Source organism: Helianthus annuus, chromosome 3 (assembly GCF_002127325.2).
Source record: "Helianthus annuus cultivar XRQ/B chromosome 3, HanXRQr2.0-SUNRISE, whole genome shotgun sequence".
Lineage (NCBI taxonomy): Eukaryota > Viridiplantae > Streptophyta > Magnoliopsida > Asterales > Asteraceae > Helianthus > Helianthus annuus.
Window position 1 is genome coordinate 717252 of NC_035435.2, and position 23986 is coordinate 741237.

Genomic DNA, 23986 nt, shown 5'->3' on the forward strand with positions numbered 1-23986 from the left:
TTATTAAAAAAGGAGGAAAATGATAGCTTTTTACAAAAAGGACTATGTACATTAAAAATTTCTAAAAATTATTAAAAATCTTTTTGTGAATTTTTATAAATTAAAATTTTGAAATGCAAAAACCGTTAACGGCCCTACCACCCCCAAAAATTCGTGTATTGTCCTCAATACACATAACAAAGCCTAAACACATACCTTGTGTCTTCATGACCCGTTCGGAATGTCCGGACTTCACACAATCAAGAGAGATTAGTATCAAACGAAAACGATTATATCTAGAACACACAAACAATTAAAAGATTGTACATAACTTTACACAAAGTGTTACCGGTCCTTTTCATTCGACCTCGTAAACCAGCAAACTTACCACGAAGCTTACCGATTCCTTGTTTGCATCCACTTTCTCATTACCCTCGAGAAACGGTTTTAGACGATGACCATTTACCGTTTGCCGTACCCCGTCCTTCGGGTCCTCGATAGTAACATCACCCAATTGTCCGACCCGGGTGACAACATAGGGTCCCATCCATTTGCTTCGGAGCTTTCCGGGAAAGAATTTGAGCTTTGAATTGTAGAGCCACACCTTTTGACCCACTTCAAATTCTTTCTTCCTCAACTTGGCATCATGCGCTCTCTTCATTCCGTCCTTGTATTGAGATGCGTATTCATATGCCATCTCCCTTAGCTCCTCCAATTCACACAACTTGAGCTTCCGTTCCTTACATGCATCATCATATTGCACATTAACCTCTTTAATAGCCCATAATGATTTGTGCACAAGTTCAACCGGTAAATGGCAGTTTTTACCGTAGACCAACCGGTAAGGTGTAGTACCTATGGGTGTCTTATGTGCCGTTCGGTAGGCCCATAAAGCATCGTTCAATTTAATTGACCAATCCTTACGGTCCGCCCGCACGGTCTTTTGCAAAATCTGTTTGATTTGCCTATTTGACACCTCAACTTGCCCGCTTGTTTGCGGGTGATAGGGGGTAGCAATCCTATGGTCAACACCAAACCGTTTTAAGAGTTTGCCAAACCGAAAATTTTTAAAATGAGATCCTCCATCACTTATGATGACACGAGGAATCCCAAACCTTGAGAAAATATTGGTTTGGACAAAGTTGCATAATACGGAATGGTCGTTTGTCTTGGTGGCTATTGCTTCGACCCATTTTGACACATAGTCAACGGCCACCAAGATATACAAATTGCCATAGGAGTTGGGGAATGGGCCCATGAAATCAATACCCCATACATCGAAAACATCGACTACAAGGATTGGTTGCATGGGCATTTCATCCCTTTTTGAAATACCCCCTAATTTTTGACACTCTATGCAATTTTTGGCAAACTCGTTTGCATCTTTGAAAATGGTAGGCCAATAAAGGCCACTATTCAACACTTTGTGACCCGTTTTATGACCACTAAAGTGACCACCACATGCAAACGAGTGTAGATGTTGCAGCACGCTCGGAATCTATTCATCATCAATGCATCTCCTTATAACTTGGTCCGCACACTCCTTCCACAGATGCGGTTCTTCCAACCGATAGCACTTGATTTGTGACATGAAGTGTTGCCTTTTTCGTCTATCCCAATGCGCCGGCATATCACCTGTAACAAGATAATTGACAATGTTAGCATACCATGGCAATTTATCTAATTTCATTATATGCTCATATGGGAAAGACTCATTGATTTCTAAGGCTTTCGGATCATCTTCCACCATCAACCGGGACAAGTGGTCCGCTACCACATTCTCAATGCCTTTCTTGTCCCGTATCTCCAAATCAAACTCATGGAGCAACAACACCCATCGGATTAACCTCGGCTTTGCATCTTTCTTCTCCATGAGGTACCTAACTGCAGTGTGATCAGAGTAAATAATCACTTTACTACCCCATATATAAGCCCGAAATTTATCCAATGCATATACCACCGCAAGTAGCTCTTTTTCGGTGGTTGTGTAGTTCAATTGAGCATCCGAAAGAGTCTTGCTTGCGTAATATATGCCAACGGGTTTCTTGTCAACCTGTTGTCCCAACACAGCCCCCACCGCATAATCACTTGCATCGCACATTATTTCAAAGGGTAAAGACCAATTTGGCGATTGCAAGATTGGGGCCTCCACTAACTTCTCTTTTAAATTGTTAAAAGCATTTTGGCAATTTTCATTGAAATCAAACAGTTGGTCTTTTAATAACAAATTACATAAAGGCTTCGTTATATCACTAAAACCCTTAATAAATCGCCGATAAAACCCCGCATGACCTAAAAATGACCTAACACCTTTAACAGTCGTGGGATATGGTAAAGTAGATATGACTTGTACCTTAGCACGATCAACCTCTATCCCACGACTTGACACCACGTGCCCCAACACAATTCCCTCTTGAACCATATAATGGCTCTTTTCCCAACTTAGGACCAAACTAGTTTCAACACATCTTTTTAACACTTTATCTAGTTGGTCCAAACAAGTCTCAAACGATGATCCAAAAATTGAGAAATCATCCATGAAGATTTCCAAAGACTTTCCCACCATATCGGAGAAGATACTCATCATGCACCTTTGGAAGGTGGCGGGAGCATTACATAATCCAAACGGCATCCGCCTAAATGCGAAAGTACCGTAAGGACATGTAAATGTAGTCTTTGATTGATCTTCCGGATGGATGGCAATTTGGTTATAACCGGAATAACCATCTAGGAAGCAATAAAATTTTTGCCCCGATAATTTCTCAACTATTTGATCTATGAAGGGTAAAGGAAAATGATCTTTGGAAGTTGCGGTATTCAACTTCCTATTATCAATACAAATTCGCCACCCGGTTACCGGCCGGGTAGCTACCTCTTCACCTGCGTCGTTTTTGACGACTTGTATACCGACTTTCTTGGGAACCGTCTGTGTTGGGCTCACCCATTGGCTATCCGAGATCGGGTAAATGATACCCGCATCAAGCCACTTCAACACCTCTTTCTTCACGACCTCCCGCATGTTCGGATTTAACCGCCTTTGTGCATCTCGAATGGGAGTCACATTCTCTTCCGTGATGATTTTGTGCATCACCACCGAGGGACTAATACCCTTCAAATCCGCAATGGTCCATCCAATCGCCGCCCGATTGGTGACCAACACTTCCATCAACTTTTTCTCTTGCTCTCCGGTTAAATTTGATGCAATGATAACCGGGAGAGTATTGCCCTCTCCAACATAAGCATACTTGAGATGCTTTGGCAATGCTTTCAACTCCACTTCCGGAGGCTCCACTAAAGATGGCTTCAATTTAGTATCAATGCTCTCCGGTAAGCTTTCAACTTGGTGCGTCCATATCGGTTTTCCTTCTCTAACCGCAAGCACCTCCAAACTCCTCACTTCCTCGTCCATGCTTTGTTCCACCTCCACCTGTGACTTGTCAAACATATAACAATCCTCCATTGTGTTTTCCCCATAAACGAATGTGTCGCAAAGAGGAATACACGTGTCAACAATGTCTGACATATAGCATTCATCATCAACTGGAGGGTTCATAAGTCCGGAAAAAACATGCAACCTCAACCTCCGGTTTCCAGATGTCATGTCAACCGTTCCCGTTCTACAATCAATTTGAGCATTTGCAGTTGCTAAGAACGGTCGACCCAAAATCACCGTAGGTTGTTTGGTTGGGTCCTTGGCCACATAATCAAGCACAAGAAAGTCCACCGGATAGTAAAAATCCTCGATTTTCACTATCACATCCGAAACAATTCCACGGGGTAGTTTGGGTGTCAAATCGGCTAACACCACGGTGGTGTTTGACGATTGAAGTGGACCAAACTCGTATTGGTCATACAAACTACCCGGTAGAATGCTTACACTAGCACCAAGATCTAGAAGTGCCCGGTTGATTTTAAAATCGCCCACTTGAATTGAAATGATAGGCGCACCCGGATCTTGGAGCTTAGGTGGAAGTGCACCCGAAAGAATCGAACTCACGTTTTCGGTTAAATCTAATTTTTTTGGAAATTTGTGAGTGCGTTTTTGGGTACACAAATCTTTCAAGTACTTAGCATACGACGGTACTTGTTTAATTGCATCCAAAAGAGGTAAATTAATTTTGACTTGTTTGAAAATTTCCAACAACTCTTCTTGTTGTGGACCTCTTTTGTTTACAACCTTTTTCATCGGTCCCTTCAATGCTTGGGGATAAGGGGCGGTATTAGCCTCCACACCCTTTTCCTTAGCCTTGGGGACGGGGATGGTCACAACGGGAGTAACATTATTCTTTTTCAACTCATTTTTATTTTGAGCCGTTTGACCATCCTCAAGCTCCTCATCACTAGCATCTTCCACCACCCCTTCAACAAATTGGGGTGGTGGTGTTTTGACACCATTATCAACAATTCGACCACTACGTAGAGTAACTTTATTAATTGGTACCTCACGTGTGTTCCTCGAGCTCGACCCTTGATGCTTAGGGTTTATGGTGGTGTCACTTGGAAGCTTCCCCATGCCTCCCTTTATTTGGGCCACTTCTTCCGCTAGTTGACCCACTTGTTTCGCCAATGCCTCGTGTGCTTTGTCTCGAATCTCATTTGCCTTCTTTATCTCTTTGACATCACTGTGAGTCTCCTTTTGCATGTTTAGCAAAGCATCCATCTTGGCACTCAAGTCATCACCACCGGTTTGGTTGTTTGACCCACTTCCGTTACCGCCTTGGTTGTTGTAATTCTTTTGGTACCCACCTTGGTACCCTTGGTTGTAATTTCGTTGGTAACCTCCTTGGTTACCACCTTGACGGTTTTGGTATGATGACCCACTTCCTCCTTGATTACCCGATTGGAAATTCGGGTTCATTTGATTTGAAGCGTTGCCATACCGGAAATTGGGGTGATTTCTCAAACCCGGATGGTAAGTGTTGGAGTTCATGTCATATTGTTTTCTATCTCCGTACACTTGATTGACTTCTTCAGTGTAACCACTCGACCCCATTGAACATTGCTCAGTCGCATGTCCAATATCTCCACATTCTTCACAAACCGCAAACTGAACCGCGTTCACCTCTTTCTTCTTTTTCAGTTGAGCTATTTCCCGTTCTAAGGTGGAAATCCGGTCTTTGGAATCGAGATCGGGAAGTGACCGGGAAACTGGATGTCTTTTTGCTCTATCGGCCGATTCTTTTTCCTTGGATCGTTTGCTCATCCTTTCCAAAAATTCCCAATCATCATCCTCATGATTGCTCAAGAGTGTACCATTACTTGTTGTCTCAAGACGATTCCAAGTTGCATCATCCAAACCCCGTACAAAGCATTTCACCAACTCCCATTTTTCTATTTGGTGATGTGGGCATCTCCTCATTAGCTCTTTGAATCGGGTAAATGCTTCATGTAAAGGCTCACTTGAAAGTTGACGAAATGACCGAATTTCATCTCTAGCATCGTCGGTCTTTGCCATAGAATAGTATTCGTCCAAAAATGCTTGTTGCATTTGTTCCCAAGTTCGAATACTATTGGCTGGAAGTGTAAGGAACCACTGTTTTGCCTTGTCTTTCAACGAAAATTGAAATAACCGAAGCTTCACTTCCTCTAGTGCGAAATTATGCCCCCCAATAGTATCACAAATGGAAGAGAACTCCGTTAAATGTGTGTACGGCTCATCATTGGACCTCCCATTAAAGTGAGGAAGTATGTTGATGTAATGCGGTTTACAATCAAACATCCTCCTTTCGCATACTATCGGGGAATTATTCTCGGTCACTATCGGGCGGAAACGGTCATTTACTCCCCGTGGAGGTTGTTGACGACGTTGTGGACCATTAACTTTTTGGTCGACCGGTCTTCGATTATCCCGTCTTTCACCTCTTCGATCCTCTCTTCGATTTTCCCTCGGGTTACCACCTCCCACGAAACGAGGAATCCGGTTAGGGTTTGCATTGCATTGTTGTTGTTATTGTTGTTGTAAAACCCATCATTCCGGTTCCGTTGGTTATTGTTTTGCGGTTGACGGTTGTTCCCATAACCATTGTTTCTTCCACCTCCATAACCGTATTCATCTTCCCCAACATAATTGGCGTTTTGGTAACCAAATTCCTCATCTTCATACCTTCTAGCGTTGTAGACGTTTCCCCTATTCACGTAGCCCCAATCTTCATCATCATTAGCCCGATCATCGTAATACCCCCCATCGTCCGAATTTTCCGTATGAATGCTTACGTGTTCCGGCGATTGATAAACGGGAACACTATACGGTTCATCATCGGGGATTGCATTCCTTAAATCGTCAATGTTGAAAAACGGGTCTTCATTTGCGGGATTGCCGCGATCACGGTTACCTCTACGACCGGAGTTGACATTCCGATCATCAAGGTTGATAGGTAACGATGCTTGTCGGTGAAGGGTTTGTTGTTGAGGTGTTCGTTGGGTGGTGTTGTTGGTATTTTGGTTTCGGAAAGGTGGAGTGGGTGGTCTTGCGTTGTTGTTACCACCCGGTTGTTCTTGAGGTATAGGTTGGGTGTTTTGAGCGGGATAAAAAGTTCCTCGGGATTGGAATTGATTTGGATTGAGGTTTTGGTTAAAGTCTTGGTTGGAGTTGTGGTTTGCCATTGAATCGGTTTCAATGGTCGGTGTGAGTGGTGGTGTTTGGTTGGTTTGATTAGAAGCAAGAGTTGCTTCTAACCGGCTTGCTAGGTTCCTTCTTGCAAGTCTTTCAATTTCCAGTTCGTAGACTAAAGGTGAAGTCCTCCCGGAATTTCGTGTACGCATGCACTACCTGTAACCTGCACAAGTAACACACCCCGCGTAACAAGGAAAAAGACAAGTACAAAAAGAAAGCTAAACAAATTAAACAGTTAATCACAAAAAATTCAAACAATATCCAAACACAAAGCACACGCACTCCCCGGCAGCGGCGCCAAAATTTGATCGGAGTGTCGCGCTCCGGTCAAAGATAATATTTATAAGCCCAAATTACCCTTAACAATGTGTTAGTGGTAGTAAGGGGTCGATCCACGAAGAGTATGTGGTTTGTGTATGGAATTGACTGAATTATAAAGACTTGTCACAATTATGAAGCTTGCCAGGTATTTTTGTATTTTTGTTTAATAGAAATATGTGAATTTGGATTACTGAAATTGAATTACTTGATTAACAACTACTACTTAATGATTGCAAGAATTTTGGATACTAGAACAATAATAATAAAAAGGAATCACACCCGGTTTCGGTAATTGTTAACCTAGGATTTCTACAAGTTTTAGTTCCAACTCAAGTGCATTTGATTAACGGATTTAGTGTACCGTGACTTAGGTGCTACTAACTATCAACGCCCCGAAGAACGGACAAAAAGACACTTTGTAATCAACACAAGTAAATCCTAACAATGATAGTGCACAATTACATATCACCATTTCGTGAAGTCATAACTTTTAACATCGCTCGACAATTCACGAATTCGCAACAAATGTAACACTATTATCAAGAGTTTCAAAAATCAAATACAAATTGTCACTAAGTTAAAACAAGAACAATTCGAAACCCTAAAAGTAACAACTACCTACACCGGGGTGAAACCGAGATGATTAGCCGCTCATGGTTGATGCAACTTGATCACCGGATGTTTGGAATGCGGATGGAGTCATCTTGATGCTTGATTGGATGATTGGAGAATGATGAAGGTTGGTGATGGATGGTGATGGTGGAATGGTGAATGATTGGATGAACTAGGGTTAGGAATCAAGATTGTGTTGAATGATGCTTATGATTCTTGATTCGGGTAGGATGTAGTGATAGATGGAAATTGGAGATGGAATCGTTGGTGTATTAGGCTCCAACATACGGGGAACATGTGCCTACGGGCTTATCTGGAGGGCGTCGCCGACGGTCTGGACCCCGTCGGCGATGGGCTCTCCTTTGTGAATCCTCCATTTTTCGCTCCCGACTCTCCCGGTTGATCCATGACGCATTCTGGTGCTTCGGTTTTCGACCCGGTGATCCGTAAAGCTCCCGAAAAGCTCCTTAAACTTCATTAAACCTGCAAAACACAAATCTAATTAAAAGTAGGCTATTCAAGATTAAAAGTCGAATAAAAACATCAACTTAAACATCAACGAACACCGGTTTTCAACCACGCATCAATGCGTGTATAGAAGCTGTATAAATTGCAAGATCATTTAATTATATAACAAAATAATCTAGTCTTTTAAATATGTTATGAAATGTACTAGTGTATACCGTAAGAAAGGCAACAGGTCCTACGAACTGTATTTTATAGTTCTTCCAGCCCGCTCGTGTACGACGTAAAGTTTCAAGTAGATATGAGCACCAATCTAGATTCTGTATTTCCTCAATAGCCTCTACACCAAGCAAACATCTATCATTTGCAGTTGTTGCCTTTGTAATCTACGCAAAGAACGTCATCCATCTCTTTGATTTTCCATTGTATTTGCAATTAAGCCATGGGTAATTCTCGTGTTTTCCCCCCACTGGCTGATGAATGTATCCCTGACAGCATTTCCCCGTTCTTTACTCTTTTCAATTTTCTCCTTCTTTTTAACTTTTCTCTTATCGGCTATTATTTCAACCTGCTTTGGCCCCTTTGGTATTCCAAATACCTCATAAACTGTGTCCGATGTTATTTTTATTTGGTGTTTTCCCACGTTTAGCTTATTGAACTTCTCGTCAAAGTTTCTGGCTAGCCAATATGCCAGTCGTGTCGAAATATGGTTGATATTCATATCTAGAATAGCTCTAAATCCCATATTCTTCACCTTATCAAGCTGTTTTTTTGAAAAAATTTTCACAGTATCCATATATGAGTTAGGTTGGCATCTCAGCAGTATTGCTTCGTTGCTGTATTTGAAGAATTCCCTATGTTCTGTTTTAGGTGGTTCCACCATTTTTGAATGTTTTTTTGTCTGTATCTTAGATTTCTTGTCATCTTTTTTCTTTTTTGGTAGTGGCTTAACAAAGTCATCCTCTTCAGAACTTTCTTCAACAATCCTTGTTTTTCTATTTTTGTTAACTTTTATCAGTGTTGATATTGAGCCTTCAAAGTCATCATCAGAATGTATTTCTACAAAATCGCATGCTATCAGTAAAAAACCATTATAAAATCGCATTTATTAGTTAATCATGTACCCTAAGTCATTATGTGATAAAATCGCATGTATGAGTTATCAATTCGCATGTCTTAGTTAAGCATTACCAAAACTAGCCAATCTTTATAAATCGCATGCTTTAGACAAATAAAAAATATAAAATCGCATGTATAATTTAATCATAATCCCCTAAAACTAACTAATCATATGAAATCGCAGGAGGTTTTTATCAATTCGCATGCTCAACCTAACCTAAGAAAAAAAACCTTCTACAAACAAAACTTTACATATAAAATCGCATTTGTAATTCAAAACCCTCCCAAAACCCTATGTAATATCGCACATATATCAGCTTATCATTAAGAAAACTGAATAATCATGCAAAACCTAATAAATAACCATAACAGTCATAAACCCTAACAAAATCGTAGTTATGAACAATACCTAATCTTATAAAACTATATATTTCAGTCTAAAACCTTAATAAACAAATAAAATCGCATTTGACATTCAAGTCCCTGTATATTCCATTATAAAATCGCAAATGTAAATCATTACCTGGATTCATCTTCTTCGCTTGTGGTCTGTCGTTGTTTGCTTTGCCTCGTTTCTCAAAACTCATGAATCTTAGTTGAATCGCAACGGAGAGTAGTAGGGAACTTCGGAGAAAGAGAATGCAATGTTGATTTTGGGTTTTCGGTATGATTGTGAGTTATTATGTGCTGATTATCAGGGGTTTTGATCTCGCATTGGATGATTTTAACCTGGCAGTTTCTTTTATTAATTTTAATTTGATTAATTTAATAGTTAAACACGCGGTTTAAATGAGATGATCTGACGGTTGTGGTTGTAGCGTACATAATGTACGATTAGTGTATTTGTATGATAACCGGCCTCTCTCTCTCTCTCTATATATATATATATATATATATATATATATATATATATATATATATATAGGTAGAGGTTCCTGTAAAAAAAGGGTTTTCTATGAGAAAGGTAAGAAAGAATCTACACTATTAAATCTTTGATCTAATGGTTGAGATCATAATGGCAAAATTGTAAATAATGTTTACTATTAAACATATTAATTTTCTAGATTAAGGGTATACACGTAAATTTAACATTTTTAAATTAAGAAACTAAACATTTTTAAATTAAGAAACTAACATTAATGCACATGCAAATTCCCCCGTCTTTTTTAAACGTCAATAACTTTTTTATACGTAACCTTTTTAAAAAAAAATTACACCATAATAACGAGCGTTTTTTATCTTTAATAGAATTGAAGCTTGCGCTTATCTGACTACTCACTTCGTACACGGATTTAATTGATTATTTGACAACTTGCCCTAAATCCGTTTTCTTTATCACAAATAAATCACTCTTAACGCACTTACGTGCTGAGTCAAAGGTACATAAATTCATCTCATATCATGGTGTACCCCCCCCCCTAACGATTCTCTCGTTATCAACCAAACGCCTTGGTACCATATTGCTATACTTATATAGAGAAAAAAACAAGTTTCGATAAGATGTTTAGTCCATGATGTTTTGTCTATGTTCATACAGTGGTATTTTAATTGTATTATGATTCAAATCGTGGTGTTTTAAACACATACTGAAATACATGTGTAAAACACTATACGATAAACACGCGAAGAACATCTACTGGAATGTAGGTTTAAAATACCATGGTGTTTTAACATATGGAATCTGGAACATCTACTAGCATACAGATGTAAAACACCATGCATGTAGGTTTAAAACACCATGTACAATAACCATACTATGAACATTATACTAAGAACACATTCTGGAAATGGAGGTAGTGTTTTTAATAGTGTTATATATGTGCTGAATGGTGATTTTGCAGTGTTATTCGTAGTGTTTTTATAGAGATCTTTAAAATGGTGTTATATACTTATTGAATGGTGTTATATACGTGCTAAATGGTGGTTGTAGTGTTATTCGTAGTGTTTTTATAGAGATCTTTTAAAAATATCATGTTCCTATAAATAAGGTGGCGATTATGGAAAGTTTTGAATTAATCGAATCAATGATAAAATTACTTGTTTACCCTTTTGAATTAATTTAGATTAAGTACACATGTCACCTCCACAATATTTCTCACATTTCTCACACTTTTAACCTTTTTTACAATAACTTTAGCCTATATATATATATATAGGGTAGGGTTCCAGCGTGAACAACCTCCCAAGAGTGAACTGCGTGAACATATCTGAACCCTTGATTTCCTTTTTAGTTGTTAAGGGTAGGATTGTAGTTATATAAAAAATTAGATTTAAATCATCATTTTAATAATTGAATTAAGTTATATCTTTCCTAATTTAAATTCATTATCCACATTATGTTTTATTTATTAGTAAGATAATTATCAAAACAAACAACAAATCACCAGATTTCAATTTCAATTTTTATTTCAGATTTAATCACCAGAATTCAAATTTTGATTTTTAAGATCCACGTAACCTTCATATTTCAACGGTATACACATGTTTACTTGGATATAAATAGAATAGTACACATGTGTACTCAGCATCGTACATATGTGTAATTAGCTACATAATACATACATAGAACAATACCTGTAAAACTATTTTATATTTAACAAATTACAAGATCCATAATGTTTTCCAAACCAAACAAAAAAACATATAATTACAAGTTTCATTTTCGTAAAAACAATAAACCCAACATAATCGAAAAAACAAAAAAACATAATCTTTTACAACTATTCGCCACGTTGTATGCTGAATCATCCTTATCGACTTCATACGTGAATCATCCTTATCGACCTTCCATCTCCACTTTTCTCGTTAACGACATCTCCTATAATAGCACAAAAAAAACTCAGCAACTAATACTTTGTATAATTCACAAGTGTACATCAACAACTTTACACATTCAATACACAAAAAAATTATGAGATATCACAAAAAATTAGAGCACAAACAGAATACACATGTGTACATCGCATTAAAAACAGAGCAAAATCAGAATACACATGTGTACATCGCGTTAAAAACAGAGCAAAATCAAAGAATTGAACAAAAAAACCCAGTAGCTAATACTTTGCATAATTCACAAGTGTACATCAACAACTTTACACATTCAATACACAAAAAAAAACTGAGATATCACAAAAAACAGACGCTATACACATGTGTACATCTCATTAAAAACAGAGCAAAATGCGATGTACACATGTGTACATCGCATTACACATGTGAATGTTATTTTACACCGCACGTAAAAAAAATTTTCTCCGACTCATAAAAAAAGATTTTTTACACTGACTCGTAAAAATTTTCTTACACTGACTCGTAAAAAAAGCAGCAAAAATTTTTACACTGAAGCGTAAATTTTTTTTTACACAGGCTCGTAATAAATTAATTACTCCGAATCGTAAAAAAAAGATTTTTTTACACCGACTCGTAAAAAATGAAATCTGTATGTTCTCCATCGTAATGCGCTCAATGGAGTTGGGTCCTCCCCGAAAGAGAACTGATACACAAAGAGAATAACCCTTTAAGAGATCATTAACAACAACTACTATTACAACAACAACAAAGAACAACTGGTTATGGACAAACCTTTTAGAACTTCAGGATTATGCTCCAAAAAACATGAAAGCATGTTCTTCAGATCTGCAAAATCAAACAAAATACCTAAGCAAATTACTTAAAAAGATGAGAGAAGAATAATCTTATAGTACAAAACCTTTTTTGTCTTGATTCTCCAACATACTCAAAATACAGTCCCTTGCTAATTGGGATTCAGCTGAGCTTTGAGTTTCTGATGGTAACCTTGACTCCAGCTTTGGATCCTTACTCAATAGCGCCCTCGGTACATACCAAGACTTGGCTGAAACAATAAGAATAACTAAGGTACCATAAACGGAATTTCAATCCCCAACCTTTTAAACTAATAATTGCAGACCCATAAATTCTTATCAAGGGGGTCGGAAATTTTTGAAAGTCGGTTGTTTATCGCAAAAAAATATTAATTTTTTCGCTACAGAGCATCAAAATACACAAATTAAACAACAGAAATCAACGATTACAATCAAGATCTAACATATATTGAATGAAATTGATAATAATAAGAGGCGATTAGAAGAGTTTACCTACAAAACGATCCTTTTTTCTTCGATTCAGATCTGAAAAACGATCCGTTTTTTCTTCGATTTTGATGCATAACCGGTGGTGATGCAGATCGATGATGGCTGTGATAATAATCATGGTGGCTTTGATGAAGATGGTTTGAAGGATTGGAATTTGGAGGAGATAAGATTACTTGATTTGAGAGAGAGAGAAACGGGATTTATGCAATCAATGCAAAATGGAAATTACACATATACCTTTTTTGTATTTAATTAAATGGAAAAATTAACCAAATAATTACCATCATGCCACTCACTTTAATCTCAAGATCATAAAAATCAAGGGCCCAGATCAGTTCACGCGGTTCACTCTTGGGATTTTGTTCACGTTTGAACCTAATCCTATATATATATATATAGGGTTGAGATCCTGTACAAACAGTGCTAATTATAAGAACCGTAAGAACAGATCTGAACCATTGTTAATTTAAATCAAGGGTTGATATTGATTATAAATAAAACTCTTATAATTAAAAATTACTACTAACAAATTAGGGGTAATTTTGTAAAATTGCTAGTCATTTGACCATTTTCTATTAAATACAAATTCCACCAAGGTTTTTTAAACTAAAATAACTTTTATATACTTCATTATTTTTTTTTAAAAATATATACCATAAAATCAAGTATTTTTTTATCTTTAATATGAGTACCATATTGCTATACCTTTTTGTATTTATAAAAGTGTTTTTTAAAAAAAAAGTTAACAAAAGGTGTTTTATATTTGTGCTAATAAGGTGCTGATTATGTGTTAATTACAAAATAATACAAACAAACACCAAAAGTAGATATAATCAGCACATCTGGTGTGCTGATAATGGAGAACGATTGAAGATGTTGTGCTAATGTCGTTTATGTTGATAATGGAGAACGATTCGAGTACGATGTGCTGATAATGAAGAACGATTAATGATGTTGTGCTAATTGTATAGTGTTGTGCTGATTATATTTTTTGTAATTATTTTTAATTAGTTATAAATAAATATGGTCAAAAAGTCTAAATTACCCCTAAACTAATTTTTTATTGATGGACACTTGTCAATTATGTATTGGTTCTTATGGTTCTTACAAACTTAAGTGTTTGTATTTGATCCCATTCCTATATATATATATATATATAGTGGAGGGTTCAAATGAGAAGAATTTTTTTGTAAGAACAAAAAAGAAGAAGTTTCAACCAATAAGAATGCTTCATTTTACTTCATTTAATATTTGCATTTAATTTTTATATAAGGGTATATTGGTAAACTTACAAAAATCATTAATTTGTATTCTTCCCCTTTAATAACTAACTAAATTAAATTTGTAACTCCTTTTCAAAATATATACTTTTTTCCAAATTAAAAAAACAAGTTAATTTAAAGTGTAGAATAAATTACTAGTTGTGTATGATAAATTACGAGTTGTGTAGGATATATTTTCGAGGTGTGTAGGATAAATTTCGACTGTGTAGGATAAAATTCTATAGTGTGTAGGGTATATGTAGGAAAATATTGATATGTGTAGGTTTTGTAGATTATATGTAGGATAATTAATGATTAGTTGACTAATTAATTAAAGAGTTAATAATTAATGATATGAGTTATAAATGAAATAGTATTTTACTAATATGTCATTTCTTCTTTTTCTTCTCACATTAAATTTCTTCTTAAATGAACCTTCCCCTATATATATATATATATATATATATATAGTGGAGGGTTCAAATGAGAAGAAATTTTTTGTAAGAATAAAAAAGAACAAACTTCAACCAATAAGAATGCTTTATTTTACTTCATTTAATTTTTGTATTTAATATAGGTGTAAGGGTATATTGGTAAAATTAGATAGATAATTAATTGTTAGTCTTTCTTTTTAATAGCTAACTAAATTAAATTTGTAACTTATTTTCAAAAAAAAAAATATCTTTCAAAGAAGAAAAAATTAATTTAAGGTGTAGGATAAATTATGAGGTGTGTAGGATAAATTACGAGTTGTGTAGGATAAATTTCAATATGTGTAGGATAAATTAAAAAAACGTGTAGGATAAATTTTGATGTGTCTAGGCAAAAATTTTAGAGTGGAGGATGATAATCTTTATGACTAATTAATTAGTCAAAAAGAATAATAAATGAGATGAGAGAAAACTATTTAATGTTTTACAATTGTACCCTTTGTTCTTTTTCTTCTCAATTTATTTTTCTTCTCAAATGAACCTCCCCCTATATATATATATATATATGTATATATATATATATATATATATATATATATAGAGTAGGGTTCCTACGGAAAGCGTGTTTTTCCTAGAAAGTCTAGGAAGCGATCTTGTCCATCCGATTGGTGTGTTTAAGGGTTGAGATTAAATCAATGGCAATCTTGTAATAATTAACTATATTTAATAGATTGTTTTAAATGAGTAGGGGCAATTTCATCCTTATGTGTGTTTTAAACCAATCAAAAATAACCATCGGAGATATCACATCTCCTTAATACACGCCAATTTCCCCCCCTCTCTCTCTCTTTCTCTCTCTAAACCCAAATTCGGAAACCCCCAAAATCATACCAAAAATACCTAAAATCATGGATGAAGATAAGAGATTTTCCTTGTTCGATATACGTAAGATCAAGCTTTCATTGTACTGCGTGTTTTACAAAGCGATTACGGGTGATTCTTGTTTGTAATTGATGGTATTTTGCTGGTTGCAGGGAAGAGATTCAAAAAGCAGGAAACTTTGGAAAGGATAGATAGCAGCGGAACAGTTACCGGAAGCCGATCGAAAGCTGGGGCGAAATCTGCTGATGTAAAACACATTTGTATGAATCTGCTTGCTATTAAAACACAGCTGTATGAATCTGAATTGCTGTTAAAACACATTTGTATGAATCTGCTTGCTGTTAAAACACACCTGTATGAATCTGAATGCTAAAACACAACTGTATGAATCTGCTTGCTATTAAAACACAACTGTATGAATCTGAATGCTAAAACACAACTGTATGCATCTGCTTGCTGTTAAAACACAACTGTTTGAATCTGAATGCTAAAACACAACTGTATGAATCTGCTTGCTGTTAAAACACAGCTGTATGAATCTGAATGCTAAAATACAACTGTATGAATCTGCTTGCTGTTAAAACACAACTGTATGAATCTGAATAATAAAACACAGCTGTATGAATCTGCTTGCTGTTAAAACACATCACCAAGAACAAACTGTTAAAACACAGTACCAAGAACATGTTGATAGATTCCAGCAAGAAAACAAAGGAATGATTGATATTACGTAAGATCAGAAATCGAAAACAAAAAATTCCGAAATTTATGTATAGTTAGTTATTGAAGATAATTTCCTAAAATAAAAATAGATTGTGAAAGTACATAAATGCCCTTTTAGATAAAATCCTTCAATGCCACATGTCGCGTTCTTATTGCTTCCTAGACTTTCTAGGAAAAACACACTTTCCACCCAACTCCTACTCTATATATATATAGGGTCAGGATCTAGAGAAAACGGTGGAAAGTGTGAGAACGCTTATGAATCGTCCGATCAAAACAATCTATGGACTAGATTGGCGCGGTGGCATTTTTGTAAATATCATCAATTTTATTACGTGGACACGCTTCATTAAGTGTAGAAAAGTCTTTTGACTTCTCCACACAAAACGCCAGCTCATGAAATAAAACGCCAAACATGTAGCACACACCATTCTAACTAAAAACGCCATTAGATATAAAACGCCAAACTTAATTATAATAAAATCCCGCCTAAAAAATCCGCCAAAAAAATCCTATATATACAACATCTCAGACCTTCAATTAAAAACACACACAAAACCCCAAACGCCATATTTAATATATACCATTCGTCTTAGAAACGCCAAAAAACCCTAACATCAAATATCTGTTAAATTCAGTTTGGTTGTCTTTAAGGTTTCACTCAATGTAATGGACAAAAATCCTTAAGTGAGTATATTGTCCATTTCATTGAGTAAAAATATTATTGACTTTATCCTCAACTTCCATCCAATTTATAACGCTAAAACATACAAAAACATTATTGAGGTTTGTTGTCAATAAAGTTTAGCTGTATGGGGGACAACATTGTCAGTTATTTTTCTTAACCGAGGATTAACAATGTTGTCCATCTCATACAGCAAAACATTACTGATTTTAGCATGATCAAATTTTGAGGTTTAAGGTGATTTTATTTAGTGGCGTTCTTTTTATCGGTAAAGCGCCAAAATAAAAAAATCAAACATCGTTCATTGGAAAATTCAAGATTATTGGCTGAAGGATGAAAACTCAATAACATTTTGCTACATGAGATGGACAAATCTTCAAGAAAAAGATGCTGATGTCAGACTTTGTGTTTCCAAACGGCGACAAAAAAACTACTTGAAAAACAAAAAAAAAACAAAATGAATCAAACGAAAGTCGAACCAGCCAGTTAAGATGATTCAAAAAAGAAGAAAGAGACTGGTGACAGTGAAGATTTGGAAGATCAATTGTTATATATTCTTTTTTTTTTAATTTTCTTTTTCAGTTGATTGTTATATAATAAAAACGCCAGATAGCCAAATGCTTGTTAAAACGCTATCATGCCGTAAAATGCCCCAAAAAACTCACAAACTATACTAAAATTACTTTGGAAAAGTATTACAAAAAACCAAAAAAATAAAAAAAATAAAAACCATACTTGAAAATGTAACTAGAAACAGTAACTACAGAACAGTAAAAAATGAAAATACGGAAAATTTATTATATTAGAATCTAAAATGCCAAACTTGAAAGACGGGATGTGTTATAGACTACAGAGATAAAAGCTTATCGAAAATAATAATTACAAACAGTAACGGAAACGATGAATAGTTTATTATAATAATGCACAGCCTAACCTACGCCGCCAAAAGAAATCCTATAAAATAATAACTCTCAGCAACTTCCATTTTATCAAACCAAAAAAACAAACGCCAAATACTACTAAATACCACTCACTGTAAAACGCCAAAAAATTAAAACAATCAAAGATTGCTAATATGCTTTCTTGGATATTCAGTATTGTTATTCGTGAAGTTTCACTGAATGGATTGTTAGCTGAGGGGAGTAACTCAGTAAGATTTTGCTGCATGAGATAGACAAAACTTCAAGAAAAAGATACTGATGACAATCGAATGTCATTTTGTGTTCTTTGTTCTTGAATAAGGCTTGGATGAGGAGAAGAGGTCAATGACACTGAAGAGTGGGATGATTACAAAGATGAAGATCAACATGAAGAAAAACCGAAAAACTCACCCACACGTCATAGATCTATCTCCCCAAACCTCCACAAAAAGCCACTTCAATAGACGAGCATGCAAAATAATCAAACCGATGGGTTTGTTAAGTTTTACATAAAACGCCAAATATTTGGTGAAAGTTCTTGTACTATTAAAGAAGAGAGAGACTGAGGACAGTGAAGATTGTGAAGAGAGATCCGATTAGGATTTTTCATTTATTTTCTTCGCTTCTATTTTTTTCCCTGTGGTTGAAATATAATTTTACAATTGAAAAACGCCAAGATACCACAAACGTCAAAATGTATATAAAAATAATAGAACAATGGGCCATCTTGTCTAAAACGCCTTGAAAAAACGTCATTCAGATAGATTTCCTGACCCCCCGGGTTCCAATGGCATACGATTTGAAAAACGCCATAAACACCAAAATGTTAATACAATGAAACCATTAAACGTCATTAATTATTGAATTTGGTTAACGCCAAAAATCTCAAACCCCAAAAATAAAACAATATTGTGAAAAGCGGAACTGGAAAAACAGAAGATAAAAGGACAAAAGAGCCCATCCGCCCTTCTCTATGCCGCGTGACACGTGTTGGGCCAGGATTCGTTCTCACCGTTCTCACACTTTTGAGCATTTTTTCATGATCCCGTTTACACACACATATATATATATATATATATATATATATATATATATATATATATATATATATATATATATATATATATATATATATATGGGGGGGAGAGTTCATTGGGGAACGCTAAAGAAATAGGAAGTTGGGGAACACTTTTAAAAGTTCAACTTAACATGTTAAAAATCAACTTTTTCTAAAAAAAATTCGACGCTTTTCCTTATAAATACATGTAGAAACATTTTTAATAAAAAAATAAAAGAGCCAAAAAATATAAAAAAAATGTTTAAAAAACAATTTAAAAAATATATCTTATAAAATTAACTTAACATGTTAAAAATCAATTTTTAAACTTTTTTCAGCGTTTTTCCTTATAAAATGGGTAGAAAGTATTCCAATAAAAAATCATTTTTGTTAAAAAAATTAAGCCTTTTTTAACTGTTTTTTTTTATATTTTTAGTTTTTGATTTTTTTATTAAAAATGCTTCTAAAAGTATATATAAAGAAAAACGCCGAAAAAAATTAAAAATAATTGATTTTTAACATGTAAAGTTAAATTGTTAAGAGTGTTCCCCGGTTCCCCACTTTTTTCGTGTTTCCCAATGAACTTCACACTATATATATATATAGGGAAACGGGATCAGGAGAAAACGCCTAAAAGTGTGAGAACGGATCATGGCTCTACACGTGGCATGCGATATAATGAAGGACAGATGGGTTTTTTTGTCCTTTTATATTCTTTTTTCAATGCGTCTCACAACACCGCTTCATTTTTTGGCGTATAAGATTTTTTTGGCGTCTAGTTAGATTCAATAACTACCTGGCGTTTTATTGTTTCTTTTAGATCTGCCTCGATGAATTTATCGTTTTTGTATTATATAGTAAATATTTTGGCGTCCCCAAATTCATTAAAATCAATTAGTAATTCTAACTTCTTTTCGTCCATGGCGTTCCCAAATTCATTAGGCGTTTTTGTAGAAATCATGTAACACCCTGAAAATATAAGTATCCTGTTGAAAACTAAATATCGGTATTAGTCAAGATAAAATAACTAGGAATAAATAACCTAGTTAGCTAGTGCCTTGACATAATAGAACAAATATGGTTAATATAACCCTTAAATAACTTGTGTAAAGTGGAGGGACTAAACATGGGCAAATGAATTAAAGTTTTAATTAAATCAAATATTAAACACAATACACACACATACGTGGTGTGTGTCATGCGATTTCAACCAGACCAAAAGGGAGCTCTCAAGCGTCAACCCTAACACACAAAAATTCACCAAATTGTAGTGGCAAATCGGGTCCAAATCAAAATACGAATATAGATTAATGATCACCTCAGTGAAAGGATCATAAGGTATGCAAAATTTCACTATTTGGTTCCATCTTAAATTTTAGATGAACTCATGAGATTCGAATCTGAGCTTGCATGATCATTGTTTGGATGAAATTAGGAATAAAATTATGTGTAGGAATAAACCCAAGTCATTTACTTGTAAATTGATGTTCATAATTGTGAATTCATGATTATACACTCATGTGAAAAGTGGGTTTTGTTGAATTATGTTAAACACTAGGATTATCATTGTTAACCTAGTGTATTTGAGCTCTATGAAGTGAATTCTGACTTGTTGATATGAAAATTTGACATGAACTTGTGAAAGGATGCTTAAATCTTAACTAAATAGTTAGTTAAGAACTTGATTTTAATTATATGAAATCATGCTCATTAGGTGTTTGATATAATGCCTAAGAGAAGATAAATGTTGAAAACCGCACTAAAAATGTATATTTGACTAGTGTGGAAAATTATGCGTTATATGCTATAAGAGAGTTCTAAACATCTATGGTTGAACTCTATAGGCAAGGAAACCGGGACGCCAAGCGGACAAGCTAATGGCGATACGCGTTTGAAAGGATTGCTCTAAAGGTATGTGACCGTGGTTTCGTTACATTATGTTTAGTTATTAAATACTAGCTTGTCGAATTAAAATTAGCATAAAATGTGAACTCGTTATGTCGCTGAAGTGACGAAGCTCACTAGACAAAAAAAGGGTCAAAATATTGGTTAGAGTGAAGTTTGGTATGTCCTTGAAATGGTGGTTTCCATTAGACAACCAAACGGGTCAAAACAATATCGAATTGGAAATGTTGAAGTGAATGGATCATCACTCAATGATTGGATATATTGAATGTGTAAGCCGTGAAGCAGACACTCTAAACTTGTTGCAAATGAACCCTTGGTATTGGGTCTAAAGTTCCAAAATTTATACTTGTCAAATTGTTAAAAAGAGCATGCTTGAATCTTTGAAAACAAAGCATGACGTTAAACAAGTCCGTAATTTTGTTGAAAACAAGTGATGATAACAAAACAAGTTGTAGGACTTGTAGAAAAACTGGTCGAACAAACAAATGGCGAAATTATAGGCGAACTTTTTATAAGCCAGATTTTAATGTGAACAATGTTGTTAAACAAGTCCGTAATTTAATTACGATCATGTAGGAAAAAGAATTACGTAAAACGGACTTGTATAGTAAAAGTCATGCAATTTTTAAGTTGGTATTTTGGTATTTTTCGTAGCTGGGCATCAGCAGCATAAAACCAGGAAACAGTCTGTCAAAAACAGGACTTTGCCTCACGCAACGCCGAACCAGGATTACCGTCGCGTAAAGCGGCGATCGTCGCAAGCCGCGTTAACTTTGTAACGATCTGTCACGGGGCGCGACAGATCCATAGTTCAACATTTTGTTTCATTTTTCGTTGTTCGATAACAGAACTTGCTTATACGTAATATAACATTGTTAAAACTAACATTTAACGTGGTTTTGACATTAGGTAAATGCTCACAAGATTTCGGATGAAGATCAAGCGACTTTCAAGAACCAAACACACCGAACAAAGCTTCCGCATTGATCTATTTTTGTTTTAGTTAATATGTAAACTCTTGAAATTTCTTTTTGGAAGGTTCTAAACTAGTAGGATAATGACTCGAATACTTTGATCATGTATGATCGTAACTCAACAATTTGCTTTAAAAAGCTCGCATTTTTGTAACATTTGCGTGTTAAAAGTTATAAATCGTGTTATTTAAGAAGGGTCTTACAAGTTGGTAATCAGAGCCCAAGGTTGTGGGTAAAGTGTGTTCAGTTCAAGCTTGATCAAGCATCCGGTAAGAATTAATTATTTTATGTTAACTTTAACTAAACACTGGAAAAAGGAATTGTGATTTGATACGCATGGGAAGGGTGTGTTAACACACTCAAACCCGGAAAGTGCATTAAACACAAATGGTTGAAGAAAGTCACGAACTTGGCTAAACCTAAGTGAAATATGCAAATGAAAATGAAATGAAATGTTTAACAATCGATGTAAACGTTTCAGATTCAAGACGTCAAGTAGTGGAAATGATCATGATACGGTGCCGACAGACACTGAACAAATGAAAGAGGTGATTGCCGAAGAGGTTGGAAAGGCAATCGAGAACAGTCTATGTGGTTTCATAGACAGGATCCAAAGTACGGTGCTTTCACTAGTTGAAGAACGGATCCAAAGGTTGGAAGATAATGTCAATCAAGTGAAGGGGAAGTCCGGAGAAGAGAAGGCTTGTTTATATAAAGAGCTCATGGCATGCAAACCGCCAGTTTATAATGGGGAGGTTGATCCGATAGTATGCCAACGATGGCTAAGCGACATCGAGTGAGTGTTTGAAAGGACCCACTATGATGCAAATGACTTCGTAGCCTATGGTACGGGTCAATTAAAAGGTCAAGCGAAAGACCGGTGGGATAACAAGAAGAAGGAGATTGGAAGCGAAGCGGCTAAGGCTATGACATGGGATAAATTTAAGGCGTCGTTCCTTAAACATCACAGTCCCAAGGCGGTTATTAACCGAATCAAAGAAGAATTCATGCAACTTAGACACAACGGCGAGACCATTGACAAAATCACGGAAATCTTCATGGATAAAATGAAGTTTTGTGATGAACTTGTGACAAATGAAGAACATGAGGTTTAATACTACTACAACATGTTGAGCGCCGAGTATCGGGAGTTCATGACTCCTTCTGTTAGGAAACTTTATTTGTAAGTATTGAAGAAAATCACAATCAACTGGATCTATGAAGAGATAACAGTCCTGAAGATCACAGCAAGAAGAAGAAGATCAGATAGGACAACTGAAATGCGCAGCATCTACTTCAAAGAATCACAAGTTGATCAAGAGCTGATTTGGATTATTAGAGAAGGTCATTGTAACATCTCGAAATTTTGAGTCCAATAATGTATTGACACGTGTCTTGAGTCAATACGTGGCATTTAATGTTTAATAAAGGACTAATATTGACAAACCTTGAAAGTATGTAAATTCGAGGGTTATAATTGTCAAACAAGGGTAAGTATACTGTATAGTAACCCTAAAAGATGCTCGTACCTTCAAACAAATAAATCATGGATCGTACGGAAGCGAAACGCGGAAGAAAGTGAGAGATTACAAGCTGCGAGGGGTTAACTGTGTCAACATGTTTAATTATACCTCTGAGTGACCCTTTGACATACCCGAAGCCTTGTAACAGTAAAATACGCTCACTAGAATATAGTATATAAATTCCGCGAAGTTTTGTTTTAAAACGAGAAACTTATGACCAAATTCGTACGAGAGGGGTTAAAAGCGTCAACTATATAAATTAAGGCTTTTCGGATAATAAGTAAACTATCCGGGGGCTTAATAACACGGGTAAATAACGCGAGGTCCTTAATTATAATTAACCGAGGGCCATATCGCAAAGTTACCCCTTCAAACCCGAAAGGTCAGGGTATTAATTACC

General features: G+C 35.6%; 1 long non-coding RNA gene across 1 annotated transcript; it reads left to right on the top strand.

Annotated features, from left to right (window-relative positions):
• Positions 1-20409: 20409 nt before the first annotated feature.
• Positions 20410-22196, top strand: LOC110927461. The gene is made up of 3 exons (XR_002585640.1): positions 20410-20519; positions 21026-21092; positions 21999-22196. It is a non-coding gene; the product is annotated as an uncharacterized LOC110927461 (long non-coding RNA).
• The last annotated feature ends 1790 nt before the right edge of the window (positions 22197-23986 follow it).